Below are 8219 nucleotides of genomic sequence, written 5' to 3' on the forward strand. Positions count from 1 at the left end.
TGCCAACTCAACAAGTACCTTCGGAGACACCTGTAGAGCACCTTTATAATCACCCAGTTACATTGTGACGTTTGGTAGCACACAAAGTGTTCCTCCGGTAAACGGGAGTTGCATAATCTCATAGTCATAGGAACATATATAAGTCATGAAGAAAGCAATAGCAACATACTAAACGATCAAGCGCTAAGCTAACAGAATGGGTCAAGTCAATCACATCATTCTCTAATGATGTGATCCCGTTAATCAAATGAAAACTCATGTCTATGGCTAGGAAACTTAACCATCTTTGATTCAACGAGCTAGTCAAGTAGAGGCATACTAGTGACACTATGTTTGTCTATGTATTCACACATGTATTATGTTTCCGGTTAATACAATTCTAGTATGAATAATAAACATTTATCATGAAATAAGGAAATAAATAGTACTTTATTATTGCCTCTAGGGCATATTTCCTTCACCAACGCCCACACACATCTTGACATTGTGCACTCAATAAGGGAGAGTGTCTCCACGAGTCATTGCTTCCACATATTTGGCAGCTATCCGTATGGCTCATCTTTCTAAGACGACGAACATCCTTGAATGGCAACACATGTTTTGCTAACCCCCATAAGAAAGTTCTAATCTTTCCTGATACTTGGATGTTCCATAATTATGTCCAACACTTTTCCTCGACCCAAGCATTTGAATCTCATCAAGCAAGCCCTCCTTTGGTTCATAGGATGGGAATATTGTAGGAATAGGAACTTCATAGGAAGTGAGATGACATGCATCTCAATTCCTATAAAGAAAAAGATGTCATTTGATGCATCGGATAGGAATTTTTCCGTTGAGTCTAGGCTAATGTTTATTCCCCTTTGAAATGTGAAGGATTGAACCCTATCCTACATAGGAATAGGAATCCATTCCTACAGACCAAAGGGCTCCATAGGAATTTTTCCTTTGAAAATCCTATCCTATGAAATTCCTACAAGATTCCTGCAAACCAAAGGAGGCCCAAATCTTCTCTCCTATTTCTTGTGTTAACTAGCATATGGTAGGCCAATCTAACTGATAAGTACCCCTTTCTTTCAAACTGCCATGCCCAAAAGTGTGTCATTGGTGTCGTGCTTAAAGGAACGCCTCTGATTGCTACCGCATCAGAAGGAAGACAATACTATTGTAGTTTATCCTCTCGCCACGACGCCGGCGTGTTGTCTATGGGATCACAAACATATATTGGGGGATCACTCGCCAAGCATGCAACATGCCTCATAGTAGTATCTCTTGGGCCAACCCAGTTCTGAGTCCAAATCCGTGTCGATGACCGGTTCCCAATTCTCTTTATGAGTCCCTGGGAGAGCACGCCCCTGCCTTGCAATATCGACCTCCAGACTTGGGAGGGATGGGACCCGAGACCAGCAGCCAAAATGTCTTACAATGGGTAGTATTTAGCCTTTAAGACCCTTCCACAAAATGATTGAGGCGTAGTCAACAACCGCCATGATAGTCGTGCAAGAATGGCTAGGTTAAAAAGCTTGAGGTCCCTAAACCCAAATCCCCACATTTTTTGGTTGAGTCATCGTTTTCTAAGAAACCCAATGTGGTTTTCGCTGGCCCTCCTTACTGCACCAAAAGAACCGACGGATTAGCTTATTGAGATGCTCACAAGGTCCTCGGGGTAGCTTGAAACAAGACATAGAATAAACCGGAATCGCCTACCCCACCTATTTAATTAAAATTTCTTTGCCGATAAGAGTCCAATAGGGTTGACACTTCCATCGCCCATATACCATCGGTCTTGAATAACAACAGGCTACGTCAACAAATAACAAGTGGTTAACTTGTGTCCGCTTCCACAATCGAATGCAACATCTCCTGCCAGGATGCTCCTTCTCCCGGAAGGTGTGGCACGAGATCCTAGGCTGGATCAGATCAACTGCCGATCTATCGAATGTGGACCCTAACTTCTACTCCTGGTGGGCCCACTCATACGACCGTGCACCCGGGCCGGCGCGAAAAGGATTGGCTTCCACCATCATCCTCGCCGCCTGGTGGCTTTGGAAGCACCAGAACGCGTGCATCTTCGATGGCGAGCGACCTTCGCTCTCCCACCTCACAACATAATTAGAGACGAAGCGCGCCTTTGGGCTAGGGCCGGCGTCACTGGGATCCATAAGATCATTCGTGAGGGGTAGTTTACTTACCCGCAGGGGCCGAGCAACCCCCTATCTGTCTTCTTCTAACTCACGTTCATGCCTTCTTGTGTACATGGCTTAGTTAGTTGATGTAATTCCGTGCTGTATCTCTCTTTATCAATAAAAAGATACGCGAACTTTGTCTATTCATGAAAAAAAAAGTAGATTATTTTATTTTTGAGGATTACAATCGAATGTCGTAGATCAGCCTGAAACGTACCACGAGGCCCAGGCCCAGCCTAGTCACGAGGCTCTCCCTCTGTCACCTCGCGCCGCATCCTGAAACGTCGCTCTCTTCCCTCACCAAAAAATAAAAAAGAAAGAAAAGAGAAAAAAAGGAAACGTCGCTCTCCCCTTCCTCCCATCGCCTCCAGGTCTCCAGTGCTCCATCCGCCATCGCCTCCAGTGCTCCCGCCGCCATCGCCGGCGCACGGCACTGACCGGAAAACACGCTCTCAGCTAGGCGCCAGCACCGCCGCCGCTTCCAGGTTCGGAGCGCGCTTGACCGGCAGCAGGCCTCCATTGCCCCGGCCAGGTCGCAGGTTAGTAAAAAACCTAAGTCCGTCTACAGTTCGGCGGGCACCACTTCTGCTATGTTGTTGATATTCTGCTTTAGTTAACACTAGAATGAAGCAAATTGATATTCTTGCCTGCAGACGCTCCTTCAATCAGAACCCTGGGATGTCTAGTTTGGTCAAAACTGACATGTCAAATTTGTGTGAACTCTTGTTGTTGTCGATTACAAGCTAGCTAGTGTAAAATTCTGCTTTCCTGTATGGTTTCCTACTCTAATTTCTTGTACCGCACTGTATGATGCGCACCGGTTCTACTCTCTCAAATAAGAAAAAAAAAGGACAAATCAGGGAGGAACCTCCTCGGTTCCAGTTTGTATAGGAACGGGACCACCTTTTCCACCAACGTCCAAAGTTACGTAGGTTTAGAAACAAAATATACGTTCACCTTTTGTTACCTGATGTCTACAGTGGAAATGTTTCTCGAGCAACAGGTGTGATGAAGTTTGCCTTAGTGAAGAAAAACAAAAAAAATCCAGTAAAATCTTGAGGGGAAGGGAAACATGGTTATTTGGTCATGGTCAACCATGTCGCCTCTTGTTATAATGGGAAATAAAAACATTACAATGTCACCAGAGAAATTAGTTCATTCAGACGTTTACAATGGAAAATGTGTTAAATCCAAAAATGCTAGTTGCAAACTTGCAATGAAGATTTCACCCAAATTTTCTAAACTGTCTCTTTGCTACAATTTTATGTAGGTGTAGCTCCAAGAACATGTGTTCTGTGGCGTGTATTGATGGCCAATAGCGAGTACGAGTATGTGAAGAGGGAATTCGAGTTCGACCATCACCTCCCGGCCTCCAACTGGATCATTGTCTGCTTAGATGGCTGTCATTTCCACCGGTACTGTTCATCTCTTCCTTCAATAAGAAAAAAAAGTGGTTAAGCAACTGCATAGATCATTTCACCATGTCAAGTTCTTAATCTTGTCCATGTACCAATGTCTTTTGCTTGATTGTTTGAAGTATAAGCATGTGGGAAACATGCAATGAAGGTTACTATATGCATATCTGGGAATTACTGTTGCTTCAGATTATAAATAGCTTATCTTTGTTGTTCCAGTCTCCACTAATTTCACTCCTCTTTTTGTTAGATTCTCGAAGATACACGCCTTTGAGAAACCAAATGATGAGAGCGCTTTAAGATTGATGAATGCTTGTGCTAGTTCTATCCTCGAGGAATTTCCTGACATAGTGTTTTCTTATGGTGTTAGAGCATCTCTAGCAGACCCCTTAAAAGAGCCAAAACTGTAAAATAACTGCTTTTTACGGGATTGAGCGGAAAAACCGACCCGGCCAGACCACTCAAAATCGGCCGACCCGCATATTTTTTTGAGGGAAACCTTAAAATAAGCCTCCAATCCTGCAGTTGTTCAGGATTCAGGGCAAATTTTTCTGTTCACCTTAAAAAAAGACAGTTGGCGGGAGGGAAGTTTCAGGTCCAACCGCCAGAATAGTTTTCATTTTGATCAAGATCTATCATGTCAGTCTCGATTCCGGCCAAATTTCCAGCGGACAGGCCTGATCTGGAGCGATTCTAGTTGATTTCGGTGGGCCGGCGCTAGCTCCGTGCGTGCTCCTTGGGAGGGACGGTGACATGCCGCTGCTGCTGCGGCTGTTCATAGACGGGAGGTACGTTGGCGTCGCCGACGAGGTGGTTGCGCTGCACGAGCAGTCGCGGCTCTGGTCGGTGCTCCGCCGAGCAGCCAGGCGCGTGCGAGGCGGCCTGCGAGGTGTGCGGCGACACCTGGTTCGTCGTGTGCGGAGGTGGACTGCACGGTGTGCGGCGGCAAGGATTCAGGGAGATGCGGGTGAAAGGAAGAAGGAGAAGACCACGGGGAATATTTGGTATTACGGTATTTTTTTTTGGGATCCGTTCCAATGTAGCCTGCACGGTACCACAAAACAGGTTTAAGGTTCCCCTTATAATGCTTTTACGGTACCGCGATATAAGGGATCTACTAGAGATGCTCTTAGTGATGAGTACAGGTATAACCCGTATAACATCTTCTCATGAAAGTTAGATTGTAAAATGGATGCAAATTTTATATTAAAAATTTGTATGCAAATACTTTTATGAATGGAGATACTTTTGAATTGCACGGGCTTTGTTCTCAGATAATAATGTTAGGTTCTCATATTTCTGTTTGCTTTGCAGTTTTGTTTTCAGAGAGGGAACAGAATTCTGTCAAAGACTTCTCTACCAATAATTGCAGCAAAATTCTCTCTTTGTGTGTTTCTTACATCACACCTGTGTATGTGATGAAGTTGAAAGATTTCTTTCCAAATAAAGAGTTGAGAGAGGCTCCATATTTTGATGGGCGAGTTGTATGCTATCCAAATATGAAGACCATTCGTGATTATTTGGCATGGAGGCAACTGGACTGTAAGCTTCTTTAACTACAGTCGACAGTTTCCTAGTATAAGTGATAAGATTCTTGTATTTTGCAATTGTGCATGTTGATCTCCTCTACAATAACATCTTGTCGTGTATGTTATTCCCCCAAAGTTGTAGAAACGTCAGCAATATTAAATAAACACAAGTATGGTGTATGTATCATCATTCAATAGATTTGTATGTCCGGTTGCTCCGTTGCTTAGTTTGTTTTAGTTTATTGGGTAAGTAATGAACATATTTAATTTGAGACGTGTGTTTCAGGTCATAGAAATAATCATTAAAATACATGCTTCTGGACATTAGTGATATCTGAAAAAACTGAAAAAGAGGCACAACAAGCATTGAAGGTAATCTAAGTTTTATAGAGTTTGAGTTGTCTTTTGTATCATTTGTATAAATTCTTTTTTGTGAACCATCTATTCTAGGGAACATTTTCTAAGGATAAAAACGAGTTGCTTTGACAACAGTTCCAAATCATCCATGATGATGAATCGACTATGTTCCGAAAAGGATCCAGTGTTTATCGAGATAACGTAATGGTGTCAACCATACAAAAGGAAATCATCATTAAATGTTCCTACTCATTCTCAGTGACATAATTTCCATGTTTCTGTCACAAGATATCGCTTGCATGATTTATGCAAATGACCATCATAGTTTCTAATCATAACTTGGTGCAGAGATCAATCTAGCATTTCTGAATTCGCATCTGATATCCAGATAGTTAAATGTGAAAAGTCCCTCTATACTTTAGTTTTGAGGGATAATCGGAACTCCGTATTTGGCATTTCACGCCATTTCCTTGTCTGATATTGGTCGAATGCTATAATTCTTCTAATCAGCTGTGCAGATTACGTAATGTATTTCTATTGTGGGTCTGATTGTTGAATAATGTTATTTTGTGGGACATGTTTTGCTCAACTCTTACTTAAGAACAGTTAACCCTGTATGGTGCTCTTTCGAATACTGATGGAAGTGTTGTTGTACATACCATTGCAGGTAGAAACAACACTGAAAATTGACGATTATGGGAATCTTATAAAAAGAACCCGGTTGGCAATTACAGTGTCAATTTTTGATATCATAGGACATGAGTTTCGAGGAAAACATCAAAACATTCTTCGAGAAGGTTAGTTGAATCATTATAGTTTTTGCAATGCTTCCAGTCCAGCTCCAGTCAACTTTTGATACATACAACCAGTACTGTACTGTATACAACATCGGTCTAACTGTGTGTTTGGGAGAAGAAAAATATAGATACGAATATATTATAGAAGTACGAATACATCCATAGGCTTCCATGTTGTAATTGAACTGTTGTTCATATCAGCGCCTGCCAAATTGATCAGTGAGGACCCCTAGTTTCCTATTTATGGAATGTATATGCTCCAATGCCATTTACAGTTTCTTGTCGACAGTAGTACAATATGTAACATCTGAATTTATCTGTTCATCTACACCAGTATGTATGGTAGGACTAGGGTTCCTACCGGCTCTACTCCGTAGGTTATACGGGCAGAACAGCGAGGGTTGGGGCCGAGGGCGGCGGCTCCGGCGTGTTGGCGCCGTCGCGAGGGAGAAGAAGGGCGGCGGCGGCTAGGGCAAGGTGCGGCTAGGGTTTCCGGCTCCTCTGGAGCCGGGCAATATGATAGAACTATCTTTATTGCTTGATCTCAAACGATGTCTTACAACTAGTATTTATAACTTTAGCCTAAGATAACTTGCTAAAATAACTTGCCTAAGATAACTTGTGGGTCAAGCCCCTAAGGCCTTGTACAATGGGAGATGCTTAGAGGAGGTGCTTAGATAAATAAACCAGACTTTTCTTAAGCACCGGTGCTTATTTATACAGGGTAGACGCTTAACTAAGCGTCTCTCCTGTAGAAGTAGGCACCGGTGCTTCAGAAAATCTCGGTTTATTTTTCTAAGCACCCCTCTAAGCATCTCCCATTGTACAAGGCCTAATACTAATGCCCGGTGGGCCTCTTTCGGGTATAGACCAAACCGGTCATAACATCTCTCCCCGCCTGCGCAAACAGCTCGTCCTCGAGCTGAAAGTCTGGATGGTGTTGGCGGAATTCCTCACGCTGCTCCCAAGTAGCCTCCTCCTCCGGAAGGCCCGCCCACTGAACGAGGATGAACCAGGCGCCACGACGGAGCTGCGCCTGCAACACCTTTGCCGGCTCTGGAAGAATGCGACCATCGGCGATGGGAGGAAGCGCCGGAGGAGCCGCCGGTGGCTCGCCACGGAAAGGCTTGAGTAGCCCCACATGGAAGACGTCGTGGATGCGAGCGCGGGCTAGAAGCTGAAGACGATAGGCCACCTTCCCAATGCGCTCCAAGATAGGGAAGGGCCCGGCGTAGTGAGGGCCGAGCTTGCGCTTCGCGCGTGGGTCGAGTGACTGCGTAGAGTGGTGGAGAAGACGCAGCCACACCCAATCACCCACCGCGAACTCCGCCTCGCGATGATGATCGTCGTAGTAGTGCTTGGCCAGCTGCTGGGCCTGAAGGAGACGCTGACGAACCTCAGCAAGCATCTCGTCACGAGTGCGGATGAGGTCACCCGCAACCTCCGTCCGAGCTGTCTCCGGATCCACCGGAAGTATAGGCGGGGGTGGTCGACCATAGACCACCTCAAACGGCGTAGCGCGCAGGGGGCGGAGTGATAAGAGGTGTTGTAGCAGTACTCCGCCCAAGAGAGCCAGTCCACCCAAGCGCGAGGCCGATCACCTGTCACACAATGCAAATACATGGCAATGACCTTGTTAACCACCTCGGACTGACCGTCTGTCTGAGGATGGAATGCCCTACTCAGGCGGAGCTGGACACCCGCCATCCTGAAGAGGTCGCGCCAGACGTGGCCCGTGAACAATGGGTCCCGATCACTGACGATCGAAGCAGGGAACCCGTGTAGACGGACGATGCCGTCGAAGAAGGCCCGGGCCACTGACGCTGCCGTGTATGGATGGCCGAGCGCGATGAAGTGGGCGTACTTGGAGAAGTGGTCAACCACCGTGAGGATGACCGACTTGCCGGCCACCTTGGGAAGACCCTCAATGAAGTCCAT

At 45.3% G+C, this 8219-nt stretch overlaps 1 long non-coding RNA gene across 1 annotated transcript; it reads left to right on the forward strand.

Annotated features, from left to right (window-relative positions):
- Window positions 1-2467: 2467 nt before the first annotated feature.
- LOC123113988 (uncharacterized) lies at window positions 2468-5503 on the forward strand. Its single transcript, XR_006456354.1, has 4 exons — window positions 2468-2722; window positions 3454-3598; window positions 4913-5140; window positions 5414-5503. It is a non-coding gene; the product is annotated as an uncharacterized lncRNA (long non-coding RNA).
- Window positions 5504-8219: the final 2716 nt, after the last annotated feature.

The sequence above is a fragment of the Triticum aestivum genome, chromosome 1B (assembly GCF_018294505.1).
Source record: "Triticum aestivum cultivar Chinese Spring chromosome 1B, IWGSC CS RefSeq v2.1, whole genome shotgun sequence".
NCBI classification, from domain to species: domain Eukaryota; kingdom Viridiplantae; phylum Streptophyta; class Magnoliopsida; order Poales; family Poaceae; genus Triticum; species Triticum aestivum.